This window comes from Eurosta solidaginis, chromosome X (assembly GCF_040869045.1).
Source record: "Eurosta solidaginis isolate ZX-2024a chromosome X, ASM4086904v1, whole genome shotgun sequence".
Lineage (NCBI taxonomy): Eukaryota > Metazoa > Arthropoda > Insecta > Diptera > Tephritidae > Eurosta > Eurosta solidaginis.
The window spans coordinates 123,321,197-123,348,095 of NC_090324.1; the positions used below are offsets into that span (position 1 = coordinate 123,321,197).

General features: G+C 41.5%; 2 pseudogenes; one reads left to right on the forward strand and one right to left on the reverse strand.

The window, feature by feature from the left end:
- Positions 1 to 13,894: 13,894 nt before the first annotated feature.
- On the forward strand, positions 13,895 to 14,603 carry LOC137235123 (uncharacterized; annotated as a pseudogene).
- Positions 14,604 to 26,347: 11,744 nt separating this feature from the next.
- On the reverse strand, positions 26,348 to 26,694 carry LOC137234679 (uncharacterized; annotated as a pseudogene).
- Between the last annotated feature and the right edge of the window lie 205 nt (positions 26,695 to 26,899).

Sequence of the window (26,899 nt, forward strand, 5' to 3'; positions counted from 1 at the left end):
CAGATGGGTTCCAATAGCGAGGTAGCAACTACCTCGAAAACTGCCAGTCAGAGGGAAGTTCCAACTACGGAAGTAGGAGATAAGCCAAAGGGAGATAACGCTAAGACTCCGGCTTTCTCGGAGGCGCTAAAGGGAGTTAACGCGAAGACTCCGGTGTTCTCGGAGGTTCCAAAGGGAGATAACACTAAGACTCCTGCTTTTCCCGAGAAGATGAGTGATGTGGCAAAGCAGTCACTGACTGTGGCGCTGGTTGATCGTCGCAGTCCGTTCGGACAAATGACTACTGAAAGGCAGAGATCTGTGGAAAGGGAGCTTATTAGCTTAATGCTTAAGATGATGCGGGAACAACCAAGTAAGCCCCTTCCAACCTTTGATTCGGGGGGATGGTATAATGGTGTGAAGATGATAGCGTGCGACAACATCGCGAGCTTGCGGTGGCTGGAGGAAGTCGTTCCAAACCTCCAAAGGCAAGGCACGAACACGCGGTTTGAGGTGGTGGATAAAGCGCAAATCCCCACGGTACCAAAAGTTAAGGTATGGATACCATGCGTGATGAAGTCGGAGGATACACTGCGACTTCTGCAGAATCAGAATCCGAACATACCGACACAGGATTGGAAGGTACTTACTGTATCTCGGCCTACCGAGGATGGTCAGTTCTACATCTTCCAAATAAACAAGCAGGCGGAGGATATTTTGTACACGCAGCTTGGCAAAATGTCCTTTGGCACTGGCAAAATTTACATGCGACTCAGGAAAAGAAGTCCCGAGGATATAAATCCTAACACGCTGGAAGTGGGCGAAGTCGAAAAGGACCTCAGAAGCCTAAGGGAAAAACGACAGGTGGAGGTCGCCGACGTCACCACGAACGTGCTAGAAGAGGACCAACCGCTAAATGGTGCTGTGACTCGCACAGAGGAACACACGGTACAACATTCACGAGGGGCTGAAGGGGGCCTCGAATACTCTAAACCAAAAGGGCAAGAGGAGGACGACGACGTCAAGACGAAGGTGCTGGAGGGGGACAAACAGCCCAATGGTGCTGCGAGTCCTACAGATAAACCTCCAACACAGTAAAGTAGCGTCGAGTGAACTCCTTCTAACCCTTGAGGAGGGTTCGTTTGACGTGGCGCTGATCCAGGAGCCGTGGCTCTCATCGGGAGGAAAGGTTTCTGGACTTAGCGCGCGCGGGTTTGGCGTTTACTACGCACAAACGGAAGGACGGGTGCGAGCTGTAGTAATGGTAAGGAAACAGCTGCATTCATATATGCTGCCTAATTACACCACTGAGGATCTCATAGCGGTGGCCGTTGAGCAAAAGAATAAGCAGGCATTTATCCTGGCGTCCTGCTACATGGCCCATTGCGGAGGTTCCACCGATGAAGTGCAAAAGGCTAGTACAGGAGGAAGGGCGCAAAGGGCGGTTGGTCATAGGCGCAGATGCAAATGCGCACCACAATGCGTGGGGAGGAGCAGATACGAACGAGAGAGGCGAATCTCTATTTTGTTACATCCTGCAAACCAATTTGCAGATAGCCAACAGGGGAAATGTTCCTATATACATTGGTCCAACATCCAGCAATGTTCTGGATATTACATTGAGCTCCGAGCGTGATATATCAAGGTATGATTGGATGGTTCTTGATAGACCATCCTTATCCGACCATGCGTATATAAGCTTCAGCATCCCACTAAGAGGGTAGAGAAGGGAGGAACCTTTAGAAACCCTAGGGCAACGAATTGGACTAAATTCCAGAAACATGTAGAAACAAAACTGGGACAACCCAAAGAGGTTGCTAATGTAGAGGAACTGGATGAGTCGAATGAATTCCTAACAAGGACGCTTATGACTGCGTATAACAAAGCTTGCCCTCTAAGAAGATTCAGAGGAAAAGCAAAGCCGCCATGGTGGAGCAATGAGCTGAGTCTTCTAAGAAGACAGGTAAAAGAAATGTTTAAACTCGCAAAGACCGCGGAAAGCGAAGCGTGTCGGGACGAGTACAGGGATCTACTGAGGATCTACAAGCGTGAAATTACCAGGGCGAAGAGAAACTCATGGAAAAGTTTCTGTACGGACATAGAGTGCTCCAGTGAAACAGCACGGTTGAAAAAAGTCCTAGCAAAGGGAAACATAGTCCAGGGACTAATAAAGAAAGAGAACGGGGAATGGTCACGTGATAGTGAGGAATCCCTTGAGGTGCTTCTCGATACACATTTCCCATCGGGAGACGGTTTAGAAGAACCAGCAGACATCACTCACACTTCGATCACGGAGCTAGTGGTGCCGGGCTTGGTGACCGATACCAAGATCGAGTGGGCCGTGAAGACGTTTTCTAAGTTTAAATCGCCGGGCCCAGATGGTATATTCCCGGCCATGCTACAAGTCTCAAGTAGGGCGGTCGTGGAATGGCTTAAAATAATATTCGATGGGTGCATAAGACTGAATCATGTACTGCACTCTTGGAGAACTGCTCGTGTAGCTTTTCTACAAAAGGCGGGGAAGATCGGTCACGTGTATCCCAAAGACTATAGACCCAATAGCTTAACATCATTTCTACTCAAAACCTTTGAGAGGCTGATAGATGTGTACATAAAGTCCAACGTGGATGAAAAGCTGCTCTCCACAACACAGCATGCGTACACCAAAGGCAAGTCGGTAGACACCGCATTGCATAGGGCGGTAATAAGCATAGAAAAATCCCTGGAATATAAGGAGTATGCTCTAGGAGTCTTCTTGGACATTGCCGGGGCTTTCAATAATGTTGCAAAATGGGCGATTATGGATGGTCTTAATTACATTAAAGTACATCCTGCCTTAATCAGATGGATGGGCTGCATGTTAAATTGCAGAAAGATTGCATCACAATGGGGATTGTACGAGGCCACGAAACCAGTGGACAGGGGCACGCCGCAGTGAGGGGTGCTATCACCTCTGCTGTGGACACTGGTCATCAGCCAACTGCTCAGGCAATTCGATGAGGGACCCGTAAAACTTACGGCTTACGCAGATGACGTTGCAATTGTCATAAGTGGAAAATGCCTTCCAACGATTAGTTCTTTGATGGATCGGGCGCTTCGGGATATTCATACCTGGCCATCTAATGTCGGGCTGAAAGTCAATGCGGAGAAGACGGATATGGTCTTGTTTACAAAGAGGTACAAGGTCCCAAATTGGACCAGGCCTAAGTTAGGAGCGGTGACCTTACAGGAGAAACCTTGCACAAAATATCTAGGAATCATCCTAGACAGTAAGCTGTCATGGAAGCTCAACGTGGAGGAGAGGGTCAAGAAGGCCTCAACGGCACTCTATGCATGTAAAAGAATGCTGGGCGTGTACGTGGGGCCTATCGCACTCTCTTTCTGATTGGGTTTTTACAGCGATTGTAAGCCCTATTCTATACTATGGAGTTCTCGTTTGGTGGAAAGCCACACAAAAAACGACATACCTCAAAAAATTAGAGGGGGTATGCAGACTATCGATGCCTTGCATTACGGGAGCCCCGAAATCAACCCCGACGGCTGCACTGTATGCCATTCTGCACATTCCACCTGTAGACCTGGTAGCAAAGAACAAAGCGTTAACGACCGCAACCAGGCTCGATGCTTCGGGGCAGCTTGAGCGCCGACCATATGGCCATAGTAGTATAGCGTCATCAGTCACAAGACGAACAGACTACATGATTCCCTACCTGCACTTTGAGGGAGATCTTAAGGCCACAATAGAGGTGGACGGTTGGCGCAAGGGTGCGCAAATGGCGGACGAGGCGATACATGTGTACACCGATGGTTCCAAAATAGTGGAAGGAGTAGGGTCTGCGGTATACTGCGCTGATCCGGAATTAAGCAGATCCTACAGGCTGCCGGATTACTGTAGCGTTTTCCAAGCGGAAATATTAGCCGTAACCAAAGCAGTAGAAACCCTGGAAGAGAATAGCTTAAGCTGCAACCGTGTTAACTTTTATATTGACAGTCAAGCAGCAATTAAGGCAATAATCTCGCATAGCACAGCATCTAAATGCGTGTTAGAGTGTAAGCAGTCTCTGGAGAGAATCGGGACAGGGAGAAGCATACATCTATATTGGGTCCCGGGGCATATGGGAATAGATGGGGATGAAAAAGCGGACGAATTAGCTAAAAAGGGCGCATCCCTTGAAGCTTGCTATGTAGACGTCCCAATTAGATTGGGCGAGATTAAGCGAAGGCGAGAGGTGCACATGATCGACCAAGCAGAAAAGGCATGGGTTCAAGCGCGGGGCTGTAAAGTGTCGAAGATTATGTGTAGGTCTTACAACCTTAGGCTAACACAGTTGCTTCTATCATTAAAAAGAGGGGACTGTAGACTCATGACGGGTATTCTGACTGGACACTGCCTTCTGGCGTCACATGCCTTTAAATTAGGCTTGGTCAGTGATAGCAGGTGTAGGAAGTGCGGGTTGAAGGAGGAAACGATCGAGCACGTTCTGTGCTCGGGCCCTGCACTTGCCAGGCTAAGACTCCAGCTATTAGGAGTGATACAGCTGTCAGATCTAGAAGCAGCAAGTGGCTTAAGTCCTAGGAAGCTTCTAGTATTTGCCAAGAGGACGGAGTTATTTTATAACATAGGTCCTGGTTTTTGATAGGGTTTTTCAGTTTGGTCGTTAAAACAAACTTCTGGTAACACTACGGACTCAATCAGTCTATGTGAGGTCCTCATGGACCGGACAGTTCAACCTACCTACCTACCCTTTTAAAATACTCATTAACACCTTTCTTTTGATACCCATATTATACAAACGCATTCTAGAGTCACCCCTGGTCCATCTTTATGGCGATATCTCGACCACCACTCCCTTTTAAAACCCTCATTAATACCTTTAATTTTATAACCATATCGTACAAACACATTCTAGAGTCACCCCTGGTCCACCTTTATGGCGATATTTCGAAACGGCTTCCACCTATAGAACTAAGGCCCACTCCCTTTTAAAATACTCGTTAACACCTTTCGTTTGATACCCATATTGTACAAACGCATTCTAGAGTTACCCCTGGTCCACCTTTATGGCGATATTTCGAAACGGCTTCCACCTATAGAACAAAGGCCCACTCCTTTTTAAAATACTCATTAACACCTTTCGTTTGATACCCATATTGTACAAACGCATTCTAGAGTCACCCCTGGTCCACCTTTATGGCGATATCTCGACCACCACTCCCTTTTAAAACCCTCATTAATACCTTTAATTGTATAACCATATCGTACAAGAGAAATAAATAAAACGCAAACACCTTATTAGTCACTTATATTTTTTATATTTTATTATTCAAAATAATAAAAAATAATACAATTGTTTCGGCACTATCCTCAGTCGATAGCGTTCAACTAGCCGCTGTCTGTCATAAAACAATACAACAAATAATAACACAATAATACAATAACAAAACCAATAAGAGAATTTGCAATAATAATAATTGTGATAACAAAATAATTTTTAATCAGCAACATTATAATAAAAGTCCACTTTTGCAAGAATTAATCGTCGACTCCGAGTTAGCTCTCGGAAGAGTAGAACCCGAAGAGGCGGAGAATTTGCGGTTTAGTTTAAAACAAGTGTTAAAATCAAAACCAAGCTTTCATAAACACAAAATTCCTATGATTTACATAGCGCCGTAAAGTCGCTTAACCGAAAAAATGTTTATATAACAAAGTCTGACAAAGGAAATTGTGTTGTTGTCTTGAATGAGGATGATTACAACAATGGTATGAACGCACTTATCGAGGAAGGTAATTATGTAAAAGTGAAAAATCCTCTCCCAAAAATGAAAAAAGAGGTTGTTATACGAAGAAAAATGTATGCTGGTTTGTTTGGTCGCCGTTGGGACATTAAGATGCATAAGTCGTATGTACTGGTCCCATGCCTTTATGGTCTATATAAAGCGCATAAGCCGGGCAACAAGTTTAGACCGATCATCGCTGGGTACACTTCCCCGATATCTAATATTGCCAGATGGTTGAGCAAATATTTTAACGAGCTCAAGAGCTTTGACACCTTTTCTGTTAAAAATTCATTCGAATTGATTTCAAGAATCAAGGATGTTCGGCTGAATCCGAACGAACGTTTTGCTTCATTCGACATCAGCTCGTATTTTTCCAGCGTGCCAAAAAAGGGAGCCTTGGACGCGCTACGATTATGGCTCGAAAAACAGAATTTAAATCCGACGATCACTAACGCATTATTTGATTTAACTTTATTGTGCGTCAACCAATCATATTTCCAGTTCAGAGGTGAATTTTTTGAGCAAACCGAGGGACTGCCTATGGGTTTAAATATTAGTCCTTTTTTATGCAATTTGTATATGAATACGATTGAATACCATTTAATTAAAAGTTCTTTGTTCCCACGATTTTATTGCCGATATGTGGATGATTGCGTGGTCATTATTGAAAAAGATAAAGTAAAAGACACGCTTAATTTATTTAATTCAATTCATGGTGCTATCCAATTCACTTATGAATGTGAAGAAAATATGGAATTGTCTTTTCTGGACCTTAAATTGGCACATAACGATGATGGAGTTATCGAATTCGATATTTATCGAAAACCAACAACAACTGATCGGTTCATCCCTATAGAATCCAACCATCATTACACCCACAAACTAGCGGCGTTTAACTCTATGGCTCATCGTCTTGTAAACGTTCCGCTCAGTTGCATCGCATTTGAACGAGAAAAAGAGAAAATAATGAACATCGCTGAAATTAATCGATATTGCCGCAACAGCATCCAACAATAAATAAGCAAGCACCAAAATAAAAAAGCAAAAAGAGATTGCAGCTCATTTTTCGAGACAGTGGACAAAAAAAAAAAAAAGATGAATATTGTTTTTATAGCATTACGTACGATGAACAATATTTTAAATATATTAAAAAACTTTTCAAGAAATCAGACATAAAAGTTGTCCCAAAAAGTAAGAATAAAATTAAATCTTTGCTAAAATCTACGAAAGACAAGTGTCACAGTTTGGTTAAACCGGGGGTTTATTCAGTGACGTGCTCTAACTTTGATGACGACGGAAAGATATGTGGGGCAAAATACATAGGTCAGTCAACGCGCACAATACGAACAAGGATGAACGAGCATCTGAAATATATTAAGAACATCGAACCAAAAAGTGGAATAGCCGAACATGCGCTTGAGAAGAAACATGCCATAAGTGAAGACAATTTCAAATTAATTAAATCGGAAACAAACATTAATAAACTAAATATTTTAGAATCCTTGCATATTTATGTAAATAAAAATGTTGCTGTTAATAGGGATATTGGTCCACTGTACTCTAGCCTTTTTACCGCTTTCCAACAAACTTAAAAATTAATTTGTTATCACAATTATTATTATTTCAAATTCTCTTATTGGTTTTGCTATTGTATTATTGTGTTATTATTTGTTGTATTGTTTTATGACAGACAGCGGCTAGTTGAACGCTATCGACTGAGGAAGGCACAACGATAGTGCCGAAACAATTGTATTATTTTTTATTTTTTTGAATAATAAAATATAAAAAATATAAGTGACTAATAAGGTGTTTGCGTTTTATTTATTTCTCTTGTGAAAAGGTCACTTAACACTCAAAACAAAATAATCATATCGTACAAACACATTCTATGTCACCCCTGGTCCACCTTTATGGCGATATTTCGAAACGGCTTCCACCTATAGAACTAAGGCCCACTCCCTTTTAAAATACTCGTTAACACCTTTCGTTTGATACCCATATTGTACAAATGCATTCTAGAGTCACCCCTGGTCCACCTTTATGGCGATATCTCGACCACCACTCCCTTTTAAAACCCTCATTAATACCTTTAATGTTATAACCATATCGTACAAACACATTCTTTGTCACCCCTGGTCCACCTTTATGGCGATATTTTGAAACGGCTTCCACCTATAGAACTAAGGCCCACTCCCTTTTAAAATACTCGTTAACACCTTTTGTTTGATACCCATATTGTACAAACGCATTCTAGGGTCACCCCTGGTCCACCTTTATGGCGATATCTCGAAACGGCGTCCACCTATGGAACCAAGGATTACTTCCTTTTAAAATACTCATTAACACCTTTCATTTGATACCCATATCGTGCAAACAAATTCTAGAGTCAACCCTGATCCACCTTTATGGCGATATCCCTAAATGGCGTCCACCTATAGAACTATGGCTCACTCCCTCATGAAATACTCTTTAGTGCCTTTCATTTGATAGACATGTGATACAAACACATTCCAGGGTTTCCCTCGGTTCATTTTCCTACATGGTTATTTTCCCTTATGTTGTCACCATAGCTCTCAACTGAGTATGTAATAGTCAATGTAAAAGTCAATGCGGAGAAGACGGATATGGTCTTGTTTACAAAGAGGTACAAGGTCCCAAATTGGACCAGGCCTAAGTTAGGAGCGGTGACCTTACAGGAGAAACCTTGCACAAAATATCTAGGAATCATCCTAGACAGTAAGCTGTCATGGAAGCTCAACGTGGAGGAGAGGGTCAAGAAGGCCTCAGCGGCACTCTATGCATGTAAAAGAATGCTGGGGTGTACGTGGGGCCTATCGCACTCTCTTTCTGATTGGGTTTTTACAGCGATTGTAAGCCCTATTCTATACTATGGAGTTCTCGTTTGGTGGAAAGCCACACAAAAAACGACATACCTCAAAAAATTAGAGGGGGTATGCAGACTATCGATGCTTTGCATTACGGGAGCCCTGAAATCAACCCCGACGGCTGCACTGTATGCCATTCTGCACATTCCACCTGTAGACCTGGTAGCAAAGAACAAAGCGTTAACGACCGCAACCAGGCTCGATGCTTCGGGGCAGCTTGAGCGCCGACCATATGGCCATAGTAGTATAGCGTCATCAGTCACAAGACGAACAGACTACATGATTCCCTACCTGCACTTTGAGGGAGATCTTAAGGCCACAATAGAGGTGGACGGTTGGCGCAAGGGTGCGCAAATGGCGGACGAGGCGATACATGTGTACACCGATGGTTCCAAAATAGTGGAAGGAGTAGGGTCTGCGGTATACTGCGCTGATCCGGAATTAAGCAGATCCTACAGGCTGCCGGATTACTGTAGCGTTTTCCAAGCGGAAATATTAGCCGTAACCAAAGCAGTAGAAACCCTGGAAGAGAATAGCTTAAGCTGCAACCGTGTTAACTTTTATATTGACAGTCAAGCAGCAATTAAGGCAATAATCTCGCATAGCACAGCATCTAAATGCGTGTTAGAGTGTAAGCAGTCTCTGGAGAGAATCGGGACAGGGAGAAGCATACATCTATATTGGGTCCCGGGGCATATGGGAATAGATGGGGATGAAAAAGCGGACGAATTAGCTAAAAAGGGCGCATCCCTTGAAGCTTGCTATGTAGACGTCCCAATTAGATTGGGCGAGATTAAGCGAAGGCGAGAAGTGCACATGATGGACCAAGCAGAAAAGGCATGGGTTCAAGCGCGGGGCTGTAAAGTGTCGAAGATTATGTGTAGGTCTTACAACCTTAGGCTAACACAGTTGCTTCTATCATTAAAAAGAGAGGACTGTAGACTCATGACGGGTATTCTGACTGGACACTGCCTTCTGGCGTCACATGCCTTTAAATTAGGCTTGGTCAGTGATAGCAGGTGTAGGAAGTGCGGGTTGAAGGAGGAAACGATCGAGCACGTTCTGTGCTCGGGCCCTGCACTTGCCAGGCTAAGACTCCAGCTATTAGGAGTGATACAGCTGTCAGATCTATAAGCAGCAAGTGGCTTAAGTCCTAGGAAGCTTCTAGTATTTGCCAAGAGGACGGAGTTATTTTATAACATAGGTCCTGGTTTTTGATAGGGTTTTTCAGTTTGGTCGTTAAAACAAACTTCTGGTAACACTACGGACTCAATCAGTCTATGTGAGGTCCTCATGGACCGGACAGTTCAACCTACCTACCTACCCTTTTAAAATACTCATTAACACCTTTCTTTTGATACCCATATTATACAAACGCATTCTAGAGTCACCCCTGGTCCACCTTTATGGCGATATCTCGACCACCACTCCCTTTTAAAACCCTCATTAATACCTTTAATTTTATAACCATATCGTACAAACACATTCTAGAGTCACCCCTGGTCCACCTTTATGGCGATATTTCGAAACGGCTTCCACCTATAGAACTAAGGCCCACTCCCTTTTAAAATACTCGTTAACACCTTTCGTTTGATACCCATATTGTACAAACGCATTCTAGAGTTACCCCTGGTCCACCTTTATGGCGATATTTCGAAACGGCTTCCACCTATAGAACAAAGGCCCACTCCCTTTTAAAATACTCATTAACACCTTTCGTTTGATACCCATATTGTACAAACGCATTCTAGAGTCACCCCTGGTCCACCTTTATGGCGATATCTCGACCACCACTCCCTTTTAAAACCCTCATTAATACCTTTAATTGTATAACCATATCGTACAAGAGAAATAAATAAAACGCAAACACCTTATTAGTCACTTATATTTTTTATATTTTATTATTCAAAATAATAAAAAATAATACAATTGTTTCGGCACTATCCTCAGTCGATAGCGTTCAACTAGCCGCTGTCTGTCATAAAACAATACAACAAATAATAACACAATAATACAATAACAAAACCAATAAGAGAATTTGCAATAATAATAATTGTGATAACAAAATAATTTTTAATCAGCAACATTATAATAAAAGTCCACTTTTGCAAGAATTAATCGTCGACTCCGAGTTAGCTCTCGGAAGAGTAGAACCCGAAGAGGCGGAGAATTTGCGGTTTAGTTTAAAACAAGTGTTAAAATCAAAACCAAGCTTTCATAAACACAAAATTCCTATGATTTACATAGCGCCGTAAAGTCGCTTAACCGAAAAAATGTTTATATAACAAAGTCTTACAAAGGAAATTGTGTTGTTGTCTTGAATGAGGATGATTACAACAATGGTATGAACGCACTTATCGAGGAAGGTAATTATGTAAAAGTGAAAAATCCTCTCCCAAAAATGAAAAAAGGGGTTGTTATACGAAGAAAAATGTATGCTGATTTGTTTGGTCGCCGTTGGGACATTAAGATGCATAAGTCGTATGTACTGGTCCCATGCCTTTATGGTCTATATAAAGCGCATAAGCCGGGCAACAAGTTTAGACCGATCATCGCTGGGTACACTTCCCCGATATCTAATATTGCCAGATGGTTGAGCAAATATTTTAACGAGCTCAAGAGCTTTGACACCTTTTCTGTTAAAAATTCATTCGAATTGATTTCAAGAATCAAGGATGTTCGGCTGAATCCGAACGAACGTTTTGCTTCATTCGACATCAGCTCGTATTTTTCCAGCGTGCCAAAAAAGGGAGCCTTGGACGCGCTACGATTATGGCTCGAAAAACAGAATTTAAATCCGACGATCACTAACGCATTATTTGATTTAACTTTATTGTGCGTCAACCAATCATATTTCCAGTTCAGAGGTGAATTTTTTGAGCAAACCGAGGGACTGCCTATGGGTTTAAATATTAGTCCTTTTTTATGCAATTTGTATATGAATACGATTGAATACCATTTAATTAAAAGTTCTTTGTTCCCACGATTTTATTGCCGATATGTGGATGATTGCGTGGTCATTATTGAAAAAGATAAAGTAAAAGACACGCTTAATTTATTTAATTCAATTCATGGTGCTATCCAATTCACTTATGAATGTGAAGAAAATATGGAATTGTCTTTTCTGGACCTTAAATTGGCACATAACGATGATGGAGTTATCGAATTCGATATTTATCGAAAACCAACAACAACTGATCGGTTCATCCCTATAGAATCCAACCATCATTACACCCACAAACTAGCGGCGTTTAACTCTATGGCTCATCGTCTTGTAAACGTCCCGCTCAGTTGCATCGCATTTGAACGAGAAAAAGAGAAAATAATGAACATCGCTGAAATTAATCGATATTGCCGCAACAGCATCCAACAATAAATAAGCAAACACCAAAATAAAAAAGTAAAAAGAGATTGCAGCTCATTTTTCGAGACAGTGGACAAAAAAAAAAAAAAGATGAATATTGTTTTTATAGCATTACGTACGATGAACAATATTTTAAATATATTAAAAAACTTTTCAAGAAATCAGACATAAAAGTTGTCCCAAAAAGTAAGAATAAAATTAAATCTTTGCTAAAATCTACGAAAGACAAGTGTCACAGTTTGGTTAAACCGGGGGTTTATTCAGTGACGTGCTCTAACTTTGATGACGACGGAAAGATATGTGGGGCAAAATACATAGGTCAGTCAACGCGCACAATACGAACAAGGATGAACGAGCATCTGAAATATATTAAGAACATCGAACCAAAAAGTGGAATAGCCGAACATGCGCTTGAGAAGAAACATGCCATAAGTGAAGACAATTTCAAATTAATTAAATCGGAAACAAACATTAATAAACTAAATATTTTAGAATCCTTGCATATTTATGTAAATAAAAATGTTGCTGTTAATAGGGATATTGGTCCACTGTACTCTAGCCTTTTTACCGCTTTCCAACAAACTTAAAAATTATTTTGTTATCACAATTATTATTATTTCAAATTCTCTTATTGGTTTTGCTATTGTATTATTGTGTTATTATTTGTTGTATTGTTTTATGACAGACAGCGGCTAGTTGAACGCTATCGACTGAGGAAGGCACAACGATAGTGCCGAAACAATTGTATTATTTTTTATTTTTTTGAATAATAAAATATAAAAAATATAAGTGACTAATAAGGTGTTTGCGTTTTATTTATTTCTCTTGTGAAAAGGTCACTTAACACTCCAAACAAAATAATCATATCTTACAAACACATTCTATGTCACCCCTGGTCCACCTTTATGGCGATATTTCGAAACGGCTTCCACCTATAGAACTAAGGCCCACTACCTTTTAAAATACTCGTTAACACCTTTCGTTTGATACCCATATTGTACAAATGCATTCTAGAGTCACCCCTGGTCCACCTTTATGGCGATATCTCGACCACCACTCCCTTTTAAAACCCTCATTAATACCTTTAATGTTATAACCATATCGTACAAACACATTCTTTGTCACCCCTGGTCCACCTTTATGGCGATATTTTGAAACGGCTTCCACCTATAGAACTAAGGCCCACTCCCTTTTAAAATACACGTTAACACCTTTCGTTTGATACCCATATTGTACAAACGCATTCTAGGGTCACCCTTGGTCCACCTTTATGGCGATATCTCGAAACGGCGTCCACCTATGGAACCAAGGATTACTTCCTTTTAAAATACTCATTAACACCTTTCATTTGATACCCATATCGTGTAAACAAATTCTAGAGTCAACCCTGATCCACCTTTATGGCGATATCCCTAAATGGCGTCCACCTATAGAACTATGGCTCACTCCCTCATGAAATACTCTTTAGTGCCTTTCATTTGATAGACATGTGATACAAACACATTCCAGGGTTTCCCTCGGTTCATTTTCCTACATGGTTATTTTCCCTTATGTTGTCACCATAACTCTCAACTGAGTATGTAATACTCGGTTACACCCGAACTTAACCTTCTTTACTTGTTTTAATTTCAGATTTTCTCCTCATGTTGATTTTACCAATCCCAGCATTAGAAACAAGTGGATGTCACACAAGGCATGATGGGTTGTCTCCGTGCCCATATACTTCGGAATGCGTACATGCAGAATCAGAAAAACCAGACAATCGTTCCAAACTGGCGCAAGTTTCATTTCGTAAAATATATGCACTAGCCAATTATTACAATTTTTTTTTTGTTTACTTCCGAAGGATGTACACAAAACCTGTATGATAGAATCAGTTAAATGCGATATGGCGATGCTGAGTGGCCTTTCATTGGAAGACTTTCGCATAAAATCTTTCCTTCCCTTACAGCCTGCTTTGCTACTCAACACAATCGCCCATTGGCCTACCCTGCAAAAGTGGCGCGATCTAAATTATATACACAAATTAGCAGGTAATCGCACGGTTCCAATAGAAATTGGAGCCAACTATGAAACTGATGAATGGTCACAGCAGCTAGTAAAAATTTGTGATTCTTCCGAAAATTTGTTCAAACTGACGTGGAAATTGAATATTTAGCTCAGCATGAACTATTTAATCAACTACAGCACTTAAAGCCGACATTCGCATCCCAGATTATTGCACTTTACGTACGAATGTAATGGGTTGTACGGAGCAGGCGAAAGTTTCAATTAAGGCCTGGTTAGGTCCGAAAAACACAATATCGCTACTGCATTATGATCCTGACCATAATTTGCTTTGTCAAGTGTTTGGTAGAAAGCACGTAATATTAGCAGCATTGGAGGATACATCAAACTTTACGCACATGAAGCAGAAATGCCTTGTAATACCTCACAATTGCATGCAGTACATTTAGATTATGAACGTTATCCGCTAGCAGCTGAAGTAAAATTCTTTAATGTTATTTTACAAGCAGGTGATTGTCTTTATGTACCGCCAAAATGCGTGCGTACGTTGGAAAAGCGAAAGCTTTTTGGTGAGTTTCTGGTGGTCATAATCATTGCTGTAGAAAAGATGAAACGCTGAAAATTGAGTGAAAGGCCGCTGAACTGCTTAAGAAATGGAAGTCTTAATTAGAAATATCACAACGGCTTTGAAATGTATTTATATTTCCATTTTAGTAAAATGATATTGTTTTATATTAATGTAAATTGGATGAAACTAAGATTTGTATTGGGCAACTCACAAATATGCTATTAAGCATATGTCGGAAGCATATAGAGTGAAAGCGTAATACAAGTTTTACATTCAAATGGATGATGCATACCCAGCAAATAGTGACCAACCAAATGTTCAGCTTGAAATCTATGTTGTGCATACATATGGCTACATACTTAGCTAAGAGCTTTGCATACAAAATAAGAGAAAATCACCATGTAGGAAAATGAACCTGGGGTAACCCTGGAATGTGATTGTATGACATTGGTATCAAATGGAAGGTAATAAAGAGTATTTTAAAAGGGAGTGGACCATAGTTCTACAGGTGGACGCCTATTCGGGAAATCGCCATAAAGGTGGACCAGGGGTGACTCTAGAATGTGTTTGTACGATATGGGTATCAAATGAAAGGTGTTAATGAGTATTTTAAAAGGGAGTAGGCGTTAGTTCTATAGGTGGACCCCTTTTCGAGATATAGCCATAAAGGTGGACCAGGGGTGACTCTAGAATGGGTTTGTATACTTTGGGTATCAAATTAAAGGTACTAATGTGGGTTTTAAACGGGAGTGAACCTTAGTTGTATAAGTTAAGTTTTTCACAGTCACAATTAAAACACCTTTGAATTTTTAGTAACAATAAACTTTATTCAGCGATCACTTCTTTTAATATTTAATAAATTTTATTTAGCGATCACGGTTTTTACTCCGACCACAACTTTTTGTGTTAAATCAAAAACTAAAAGACTAATTTCTTATTCTAAGCTGCCGCCTTAAATACCCTTTGTCTATCTATGACGTTGTTGTTGTCATATTCCGTGATCTTGTGTGATTGGTGAAACTGTTATTGGAATGCATTGCTATCAAACACCACTGTGAAGTTGTTGTTGAAATGCCAGACCGACCCAATTCTATTATAGAATTGTTATTAGTATTTATTGCAAACCCAAGCCCATCATGTTGTTGTAATGCTTGGCTGACCCAAACATAATACTAAGCTGTTGTTAAGCAATGCTCTTTGTTTTGTTTCTGAGTACCATAAAGGGATTTGGGGTTTTTTAATGTTGCTAAGCAAGTGATGAAATAAGTTGGGCTGTACTTTTGTATTAGCCTTGGGCATTGGTATTTTATGCCAGCTCTCATTATTACTAGACAGGTGATGATCTCGTTGGGATATTGTTGAATCCCATAACTGGACATTTTATGGCGTGTTAATGGTTACTACGCAGAATTTATAGACGGCGTGTTTGTGTGTTAAAAGCAAGATCAAGGCAATGCTAACTGCTGAGTAATATTGTTGATAAATATTAGGGGCAGACATGATATGATAACTCCTCCCTCTTTTAAATTCGGATCGTCCCTGGTCCGACGAACTTTTAGACACTAATATAATGTGTGAATTCAATTTTGCTTAACATAGGATTAAGAAAGTTTAACAATAAATAACTAGGTACGAACTATTTTTTTAATGAAATTTTAATAAAGAGAAGAAATTTTGATATCGATTTGAGAAAGATTAGCGAATAAGCCCCATTTTTTAATCTCCAATGGGACTCTAACTTAAACTGAGTTAGTTGTCTAATCATTCTCAGCTCAGTAATTACACTAGTTATAAAACGTGCCTACAAAAATTCCTCTAAAGTTAGAAAATGTTTGCTGATTGCTGTTTTTCGTATGCATTTCAATGTTTACAAAATAAAACTGTAGCACTTTTTTTGTATACATACATATGTATGTGATATTCTATAAATAACGAAAATATTGTTTGATAATATTGTAACGAGTTTACTGCAAATCCTCTCATTTGCAACCTTCTGCTAAGTTCGAATCACTAAACTGTTGAATAAATAACTCCAATATTTAATAATGCAAAATGGCCTTTATTCAAGTACTTCACAATAAATAACTCTACTATTGCCCGACAGATAGCGTGCTTAATCGAAACTGATTATTGCGCCTCTACCGTGGTTGCCTTTTATATTCTCTGATTTCCTCGTTCGCATCTTCTAGGCGCTTCCATTCCCAAAATCTACTAGTTGGCCATCAGCTATCAAATTTCTCAGCTGTAACTACAGATGAATGATTTTATAGCTAATCTCATTGCATACTCGTGAGTACGTGGCTTTCCAACTGCACCGAATCTTGGATGGAACACCTTTCCGCCTGTGAGGGTTGTATAACAGTACCAAATCTCCGCCAAGAAACCTTCCGAATTATTGTTCTCATCGTACCTGCGTTTCATCTTACTACTCATTATCCTGGATCGTTCCCTCGCACTCTATTGTTTGATCAACGAAGAACTAGCTCGCAGAGCTTGATCTTGAAGGATTGACTTTGCATCATCAGTATCGTCCCGACGCTTCACAACAGTAGTGTGCCCTGGCTTGAAACCACCCCTGCATTCCTTCCTCGTTTTAGTGCGTCCATTAGGGGTTTCAATGCCAGTGTTTCTCTCACAGGTACCTTCGGTTTTGATTTGTTTGGTCCATTTGTTCCATCAACCTTTGCTCGATCTACTTTTCCTGACTTTCGTGGTCTCTGTCGAATCTTCTCCACCAGCACTCGCTTACTACTGAACCCTTTTTCCGAACTTGCTCCAGGTAATGGCTTTACTTTCCTGTTGAACAAATCATATCGGATCAAGGAATGAGATGCACCCGTATCTACAGTCAGTACACGCTCCTTGCCATCCACATTTCCTTTGACGGTAAGACTGCTCGATTTCTTTCAAGTTTGCGAGATAGGTATCACACGACATTCAATAGCTGGGGCAAGTTCTCCATCTTTACATTTGACTCGCTCTTGTTTATCTCCTCCACCTTTGCGTTTACGACCAGCTAAGTTGGAACTACCATGACCGGTGCTGCAATGAAACACATTGTGACTTGGGTTACCGCTCTTGAAACACTTCATAACTCCGGCATTGTTTTGTTGTAATCCCTCCAGTGCTTCCAAAAATGTGTCTACCCACTCTGGTCTTTCTACTTCCACACGATGAGCCTTATATTCTGGTTTACTCAATAGGGAGGCAGTTTCCTAAGTCAATGCATGTGATACCGTTTCAGCAAATGTTGGCTTTGGGTTTGCGTATGTGATTCGCTTCGTTTCGACGTCCCGTATGCCATTAATAAAACTCTCGATTTTTACCCTCTCGATGTATTCCACGGGTGCGTCCGCATTTGCCAAATGAGCCAACCTTTCAACATCCGAAGCAAACTCCTGCAAAGTCTCATTAGCTTTTCGGTAAAGGTTTTGCAACTCTATTTGGTGTATCTGCTTCCTGTGTTCGCTTAGGTATCGCCTCTCTAGAGCACTCATCAATGTTTCGTAGTTGTTCCGCTCCCCCTCGGAAATAGTCTGTAGGATTTCAGCAGCAGATCATTTCAATGCCACGAATTGTGCAGCAACTCTATCTTCAGCACTCCAGTTGTTCACTGCTGCGGTTTTCTCAAACTGAATCTTAAACACCTGGAAAGGAACAGAGTCGTCAAAAGATGGAGTTTTTACCTCCGTATTGCTTGCTGAAACAACTGGGCCATTTAGTTGCAACTCTTGTATATGACCTCGTAATGTTTCAATCTCGGCATCGATTTTGTTCTCAAGTTGCAAAATTTGTGTGTCTTGCACCTTGTGCGTTGCTTCTCCGCTGCGTGTACATACATACGTGAAGACATAATGATTGATTCGTTTATGTAGATACATAATGATTGATTTATGGATGTGCATACAATCACTGCTTAGCATCGGCTTAGATATGGCAGTACCCCTTTGTGTTGCTAATATTCTTAACAATAGGGTTGAAGTTTTACACAAATAAGCGATAGTACATTATATTGTTACGAATATTAGCAACACTAAGGGGTACTGCCATCTCTAAGCCGATGCTAAGCAGCGCCTTGTATGCACATCCATAAATCAATCATTATGTATCTACATAAACGAATCAATCATTATGTCTACACGTATGTATGTACACGCAGCGGATAAGCAACGCACAACCACATGCATATATGTGAGATACTCCAGAAAGTATGCAATGAGAGAAGCTATAAAACCGTGCATCTGTAGTTACAGCTGAGAAATTTGATAGCTGATGGCCAATTAGTAGATTCTGGAAATGGAAGCGCCTAGAAGATGTGAACGAGGAAATCAGAGAGTATAAAAGTCAACAACGGTAGAGGCGCAATAATCAGTTTCGATTAAGCACGCTATATGTCGGCCAATAGTAGAGTTATTTATTGTGAAGTACTTGAATAAAGGCTATTTGCATTAATAAGTATTGGAGTTATTTATTCAACAGTTTAGTGATTCGAACTTAGCAGAAGGTTGCAAATAAGAGGATTTGCAGTAAGTTCGGCACAATTGGTGTCAGAAGAGGAATTGTTGAATAAATTCCAAAGAATATGTACGTATACGCTGCTGAGAAGCAAAGCACAACCACTTGCATATTTCTGAGATACTCCCGAAAGTACACAATGAGAGAAGCTATAAAATCGTGCAATTATAGTTACAGCTGAGAAATTTGATAGCTGATGGCCAACTAGTAGATTCTGCAAATGGAAGCGCCTAGAAGATGCGAATGAGGAAATCAAAGAGTATAAAAGACAGCGACAGATAGAGGCGCTAGAATCAGTTTTGATTAAGCACGCAATCTGTCGGGCAATAGTTGAGTTATTTATTGTAGGGTGCTTTAATAAAGGCCATATTGCATTTGTTCGGCCTGAGTGCGTCGTAAACCGGCAGTGGGTAGGCGCACAAGGGTCGATCTCGCTCAATCGATGATGCACTCAAAAGGAAATAAAGAAGAACACGGGAGGAGTTTCCTCGTTATAAAAATGCACTTTATTGGGTAGAGGTAAAATAAACTTGTTACAATATTACCTGAATATGCTGGAACACAGTGGAGATCGCTGGCGGCAGATGTTAGCTGGTTGGCTGTTGAAATCAAAGAGGCCGGTTGTATAGCAAGCTACAACCGTTGACCCGCAAAATCCTCCGTTTTGGAGGGGAAAGGCACCCACACATCAACCCCGACATGCATATGCATGAGTGCTGACAAAAAAAACACACATACACGTGCATGTACATGCATGCACATGCATGTGGCGGTGATGGTGTGGGTGGTTACAAATTAATTCGAGTATCGAGTATCGATTCGCAGAGTTGCATTGGGGGGATCGCAGACAGATGCGGAAAAGTTAGGCATCCTGCCTAAACATGCCGGCCCCCTTGCGATACGCAACATCGTTTTCCGCCAATGACTTCCGCTGAAACGAGAAAAATGAATAGAAGACTTACACACTAAACTTAATCTAAATGAGGAGTTCGTCTGCGACGCAAAATGGCCGGCAATCCCTTCCGTCTTGCTTGGCATGCCACCTGAGCTAAGATGAAAATATTAGCGGTTATGAACAGTTATAAGTGAATATTTCTTGCCATTGAATTATACATAAATATAGAAATTCAGAAGGTAATATGTATAGTCGATGACCAGTAAGGCTGGACGAAGAGGCCGAGGTCTCCGTTCCAGAGTGGCACCATTTCTTGTTATTATTTGGCTTTTTGTCGTTCCGGATGGAGAGGCCGAGTTCTCCATTCCAGATTTGCGGTTTTTTTTTTTGTTGGTCGGACGAAGAGGCAGAGGTCTCCGTTCCAGTCTCGCATTTTTTTGTTTAGGTTTTTCTGGGCTGGACGAAGAGGCCGAGGTCTCCGTTCCAGCGTCTAATGCATCGCATCGCTCTCGGGGCGACTGCCTTTTGTTTATTGGAGGCGGTGTGGCATCTTTTGATGTGGCAGGGCGAGTGGCCGTGAGGTTGTTTGGGTGCTGCGCGTTTTCGCTACAGTGCATATATTTTGTGAATGACGTATTAGATTATCAGTAGGTGCTGTCGGAATTGACGTGATTTCGAGCAGCTTATTCATTTTAACAAAACCGGTAAGATTGCGGTGTGTGGGAGTTTGGAACGGACGTGATTCCAAGCCACCCGCGCAGAATTACTTGTTTTGGTGATAAGCCTGGGAGGTTGGAACGGACGGGGGTTCCAAGCCATCCACCCAAATCATTGCGTATTTAAGTTAATGGATAGTTTATCATTGCGTGGAGCGATTCATCCTTGTCACTGTCTCTGCAGTGCTTGGAAGCGAAGAATTTTCTTTTCAGAAGCGTGAAAAAACCAACGGCCCTGCAAAAAACGCTCCTCGTATTTTTACTAGTCATTTTACGGTCATAGGTTATAGTTATAAATTGTTTTCAGTCAACATATTTTTTTTAAATGAGTGTTGCTAGTGAAAGTAATGTAAATGCCTTCAGCTCAAGGAAGGATATGCTAAAGAAGTTCAAGGAAAAAATATAAAAAAAAAGGACCTTCTTGGCTGCAAGAAGACAATTCCCACTGGCCAGCACAAGACACCGAATACAACACGTCAATTGAGGAAAAGCGGATAAAGGTTCATGCAGCGTCAGTGAACAACAACCCTAACATCCTTGATAGGTTCTCCGACCTTTCAAGGGCGCTGCGGGTTATATCTTACATTTTTCGATTTGCCCGCAGAACACATCCCAAAACTAGAGTTTCCTTCAATAGGCAGTCTCATACAATCGCACCTGATGAAATCGAAACTACGTCACAACGATTGATAGCTATATGCCAAAGGAAATATTATCAAGCAGAGTATGCCAACTTGAAGTCAGGGAAACCAATTCATGGGAAGAGTGAAATTTTACCCTTAAACCCATTTATCGATTCTGATGGTATAATCAGAACTGGTGGTAGGATTAACTCATCCAAAGATATGCCCTACAACGAACGACACCCAATTATCCTGCCGTACACTTGTCGGCTATCCAGACTCCTAGTTGAGTTTATACATAAGATCTCCCTCCATGGAGAAAACCAGCTGATGCTGCGCTTTATTCGCACTCAGTACTGGATACCGCGTGTTAAAACCATGATTAGGTCTGTCATCCACAAATGTAAAGTGTGTACTATTTACAAGAAGCGGGCACAAACTCAACTCATGGGCATCCTTCCCAAGGAGCGCACCACTTTTGCCAGGGCCTTCACAAATACAGGGGTAGATTTCGCCGGACCTTTTGACATAAAGTCCTACCGAGGGAGAGGGTGTCGGACCTCAAAGGGATATGTATGTTTGTTCGTCTGCTTTTCAACGAAAGCTATTCATCTTGAAGCGACAAACGACCTTAGTACCGGGTCCTTCTTGGCTGCCTTTTCCAGATTTGTATCCAGACGAGGATGCCCAAAAAACGTCTACTCCGACAACGGTACAAACTTTGTCGGAGCTTCACGATCCTTACGATCGGAGTTCAAGGCATTTCTTCGGGAAGCGAGCGACGATACCATAAATAAATATAGCCACCAAACTCTCGCATGGCATTTCATACCCCCAGGTGCTCCTCACATGGGAGGCTTGTGGGAGGCAGGGGTAAAGAGTTTTAAAACCCATTATAAAAAAATCGCGTCCGAACATAAATATACCTTCGAGGAGTTTACGACCCTGTTATGCCGAATAGAGGCATGTCTTAACTCTAGACCACTGAGTCCCTCATCAAATGAACCTTCCGACCTGGAGCCGCTTACTCCAGGCCATTTACTCGTGGGTGGGCACCTGTTAGCTCCACCCGAACTCGACTGTGACGAGAATCCTGCCTCAATAGTCAACAGATGGCAAAAAATGAAGGCCTTGCATCATACTTTCTGCCAAAGATGGAAATCGGAATATCTCACCGAGATCCAGAAACGATATAAATGGAAACATCCACAATCCAATTTAAAATCCGGAGACCTGGTCGTTATCAAGGAGGATAACCTCCAACCTAACGAGTGGAGAATGGGGAGGATCGTCAACATACACCCAGGCTCTGACAACCGTGTGCGTGTTGTTGACGTCCAGACAACCAAGGGACAAATAACTAGACCAATTTCGAAATTGGTACTCCTTCCGTCCCACGACAAGGAGGAGGAAAGGTAAGGGGCAAAATTCCGCCTCACAAAACCCCAGAAAACCACAACACTATTTCCCCCGACTACCTAAAATTAGAGGCCCACGGTTAGTGATAGCATCGAAAGCATATTAAGGAACCCACGTCTTCGTGTCTCTCTATCCCTAAGCTTGTGTTTCTCTCGAGCCATATATTATCATCAACCCCCCGGTCTCGTGAGGGTGCGAGTCTACCGGAGGGGAAACCTAAGGCGTACTACGCGATGGCAATGGGGAAAGGGAGCGCGGGACATAAAGACGCGTTCAACCACGCGCCGTGATGCCCCGCTATCCCTAAGCTTGCGTCGCTCCCGAGGCCCTAATTATAATCAACCACCCCGGTCTCGTGATGGTGCGAGTCTACCGGAGGGCGATCCTACATCTTATTTTTCTTTTTTTCTCACCCCCGGTCTCGTACCGAGTCTGCCGGAGGGGGAATCCTACACCTAGCTACTTGTGGGCAATGGGGAAAGGGAGCTAGAGACACGAGGACGCATGGGAGCTTACCAAAAGCTCGCAAAACAAAAAGCAAAACTGAGGCTTCATAATAATACTAACCGGGGGCCCCTTGCAAAAAAACCACCCCAAATTCACCCGCTCACCCAGAGCGAGGACACCAGAAAACACCCAATTTCACCCGCTCCCCAGAGCGAGGACACCAGAACCCTACCGCAGATCTTTCATCTGTCACAGAACACATATGCACTCGGCTCAAATGCCCGAGGCTATCAATAAAATAAAACTTGCAATACGCATCGTCATTGAAATACTGTTGGACATAGGGTTTGTGAAAAGTGCCGACACCAAGCAATCGTGCATTTTCGTAGACCTATGAACATCCGAAACATAGACAGGGTGAAAATTCATCGGTTCACGTCAAACCCCGACTGGTAAATCGACTCAATGAGATACCAGCAGGAAATGTACTCAGTGAGCGTGTTCACTGATTTATTCCGTAGGTTCGAAACATTCGTCTCCATTTAAGAATTTGGTGAATCGGTTTATATTTGAAAATTAACGATCTATCCGAAACATTTCCCTGCATAATTAAACGAACTACGCTACCGCGTTAATCTTCCATGGAAAGTGGAAACGTCTCCACGATAAGTAGCTACATCATAAGTTATGGCAGTACTCATATATAGGATTACGCACAACTTAATCTACATATGAATAAGTTAGTTTGCACTCATGTCAATTGCTACACGAATTAAGAGCGTTTTTAATGATTACCCCTTTCTAGCTAAAGCCTTTACTAGATTAGCTTTGCTCTCATCCATACTACAGAAAACATGTTTATAGTGCTTACAGCTCTTAGCTGCATTGTACGGGAAGATTTTTTTAAGTATTGTTATCTTCTTGCTAAATATTATAAACGCATAAATACATCACTAAACCACTTCCATAACGTTACTATTGCAGCCTGCACCGCAATCGGTACAATTAAAATTAGCATCAGTTAAAATATTGTCGACAAACATGTTAAAATCATCGTTTCCTACTCACCATACGCTAATCCGCCATGACAACAACCATTCGCCGCGAGCATCGATTCGGCTATGACCATAGGCTCAGGTTCACCCTTTCCACACTTGCGCCAACACAAACACCAACAACCAAGCTAAAGTGGGTGGGATCGTTAATTCTATTGTGGCCTGTCTAACTCCACAAATACTCCTCAATTCACACATATTGAAATAATTAGCCAACTAAGCTATTTTCAAATACATCGCGTTCGGCACGATATATCAACTTTATTAAACAAGAGATACTAACCTAAATCTACATTCTGTAGCGGGGCACTCAAAACCAATTCAACTTACATCCCCTCTCTTACATACTAAGGGAAAACAAGATCTTATCTATTCACTTGTATGTACACGTGTATGTGCACAGCAGCTACCTAAACTAAAAGGTTGTAAAATTTGTACGCAAAATTCATATTTTTGTTTACATATTAACTTAACTGAAATCTTATATTCACTGAGGGTTGCTTGTGTGCGCAATTTTGTGTGTAGGGGACCTACGGCCACGTTAAATGATCCTGGTAAAACTGGATCACCAGTTGCGGACACTCCACGTGGGCCCGCTCCGCCGGCACCAGCTCATCCTCATTAATCCCCTTCCACTGGATGAGAAACATCAGCTCACCGGTGGGTGACGTTGTTGCTCCTAATATGGCATATGGTTCGAGTCCCCGGTCGAAACCCGACGCAAGACCCGGTTTTTGTTCGACTGGAGAAGGAAAGAAAGGAAAATAAATAAGGTGACGGGCGGCGTAGGTGAACGGGGCTTACCGTCTTCCGCTTTTAGTGAACTCTCAAATGCTGCTATAAGTGCCGGGCATGCCAAATTCTCCTCGGGCTCCCACGAATTCGCCCATCTCACGAGATACTCGGTCCGCCCATGGTGAGTCCGCCTGGCCTCAATGCGCTCCACCACATACTCCTCCCGCTAGGTCTCATCCCGGCTCTCCATCGTAGAACCAACTCTCTGGTTATTCACCCAAAGAAAAATAAAAATAAATAAATCAATGCGGCTACCGGCTTCAAAAAGGGGATAGACTCGAATTATCAAAATTACATATGTCAAATAGCATTGCTTTGCACTGACATATATCTAGGCAATAGGCATGACCGTATGCAAAGGTTCCGCGCAGAAATTGGAAATGGGAAAAATTTCCTGACCTTGAGCAGTGTCCGATACCCCTTACCACTGGTGGGGGGAAGTGCCAGACTTACAAAAGGTCGTTGAAAGCGGGAGTGCATCCCATCGGGTGGATGCTTCCCTTACCTCGAACAGTATCTGACACCCCTTACCACTGGTGGGGGAAGTGCCAGACTTGAACGAGGTTTTAACAAAAAAAAAAAACAACTACTACTTCCATTATACTACTTCACGCAGTATCTGCTACCCCTTACCACTGGTGGGGGGAAGTAGCAGACTGACGCAAAGCACCCCCCGAAGAATGAAGCAAAATTCCTCAGTTTACATGGCGTTTTAAGATATGAAGGAAACATTTCAATCCATGCTACTGACCATTGTAAATGGTGCACGCGGACTGCAAGTGTTATATTTTAATATAAACTGTATCAAGATGGACGGAATAACTAGAGTTGTACCTAAACGACTTTATAATGTGTCTTCCATTTCAAAGAAATCTCTTACAAAAGGCACTTGTATAAATTTTACGCGGGTATGAAATACGAACACAATATATATTTGTACTAAATATATGTATCTTAATATGATTGATTTTACTGTTTAAATTTTAGGTAAATGCTAAAAATAAGAACGTATTATCCCGAACAAACTTTTTGGTTCACTGTTTTAATTCTAGGTGTTTGATATGTACATATGTACGTATCTACATATGTATATTGCATTCACTACACACATCTAAGAGTAACTGATCTCATGTTCATAGCTTTTTCCATCCCAGTCGGAAAGCGCATGATGACGCAAACAACCAAGGCGTGGCCCAAATCGCAAGATTACTATAATCACCCCGACAATGAAGAAAGCAAGAACCGCTACAGATGGATAACGCAAAATGAATGCCATTTTATTCGTCTATACTCTTCTTAGTTTAGATATCGTTTTCGCGTTTCTACAATTCAACGTATTCTTCCCGTTGACGTTGTTGTTGTAAAGTACGACGAGCTTTTCGCCTTTCAGTTCGGTGAGATCCAAAGGAGGCTGCAAGTGTGGCGTAGCTGACCAAATGGAAACCAAACAACAATTACCTGTCTGCCTATCTTGCCAGTATTCGCGATGCCTTGAGCAACACCCTAATACAATGTTTAAAATTATTATAGAACCAAGAATCCCTGTGGATACAGCAATGGTCACATAAACCGGAGAGAAATTTTCATATATGTGCCCGGTGAAATAGGGATTTTTTTGGTAGGCTGTACGTTCCTCACTTGTTGACATAGCCAATCTGACAATGACCACGAGTGTGCTTTGGGTAGGTTGAAATGGTATTTAGTTGCAATTGCGTTCAATAATGTCTATTAAGCTCAAAAAAAAAAAAAAGATATCCATTAACTTTTGCAAAACAGATTGTATAAATAAAACCAACGCCCTTTTTATTTAGAGTTGGCAAATATTGATGCACCAGTGATTTTGTCATAGCGAC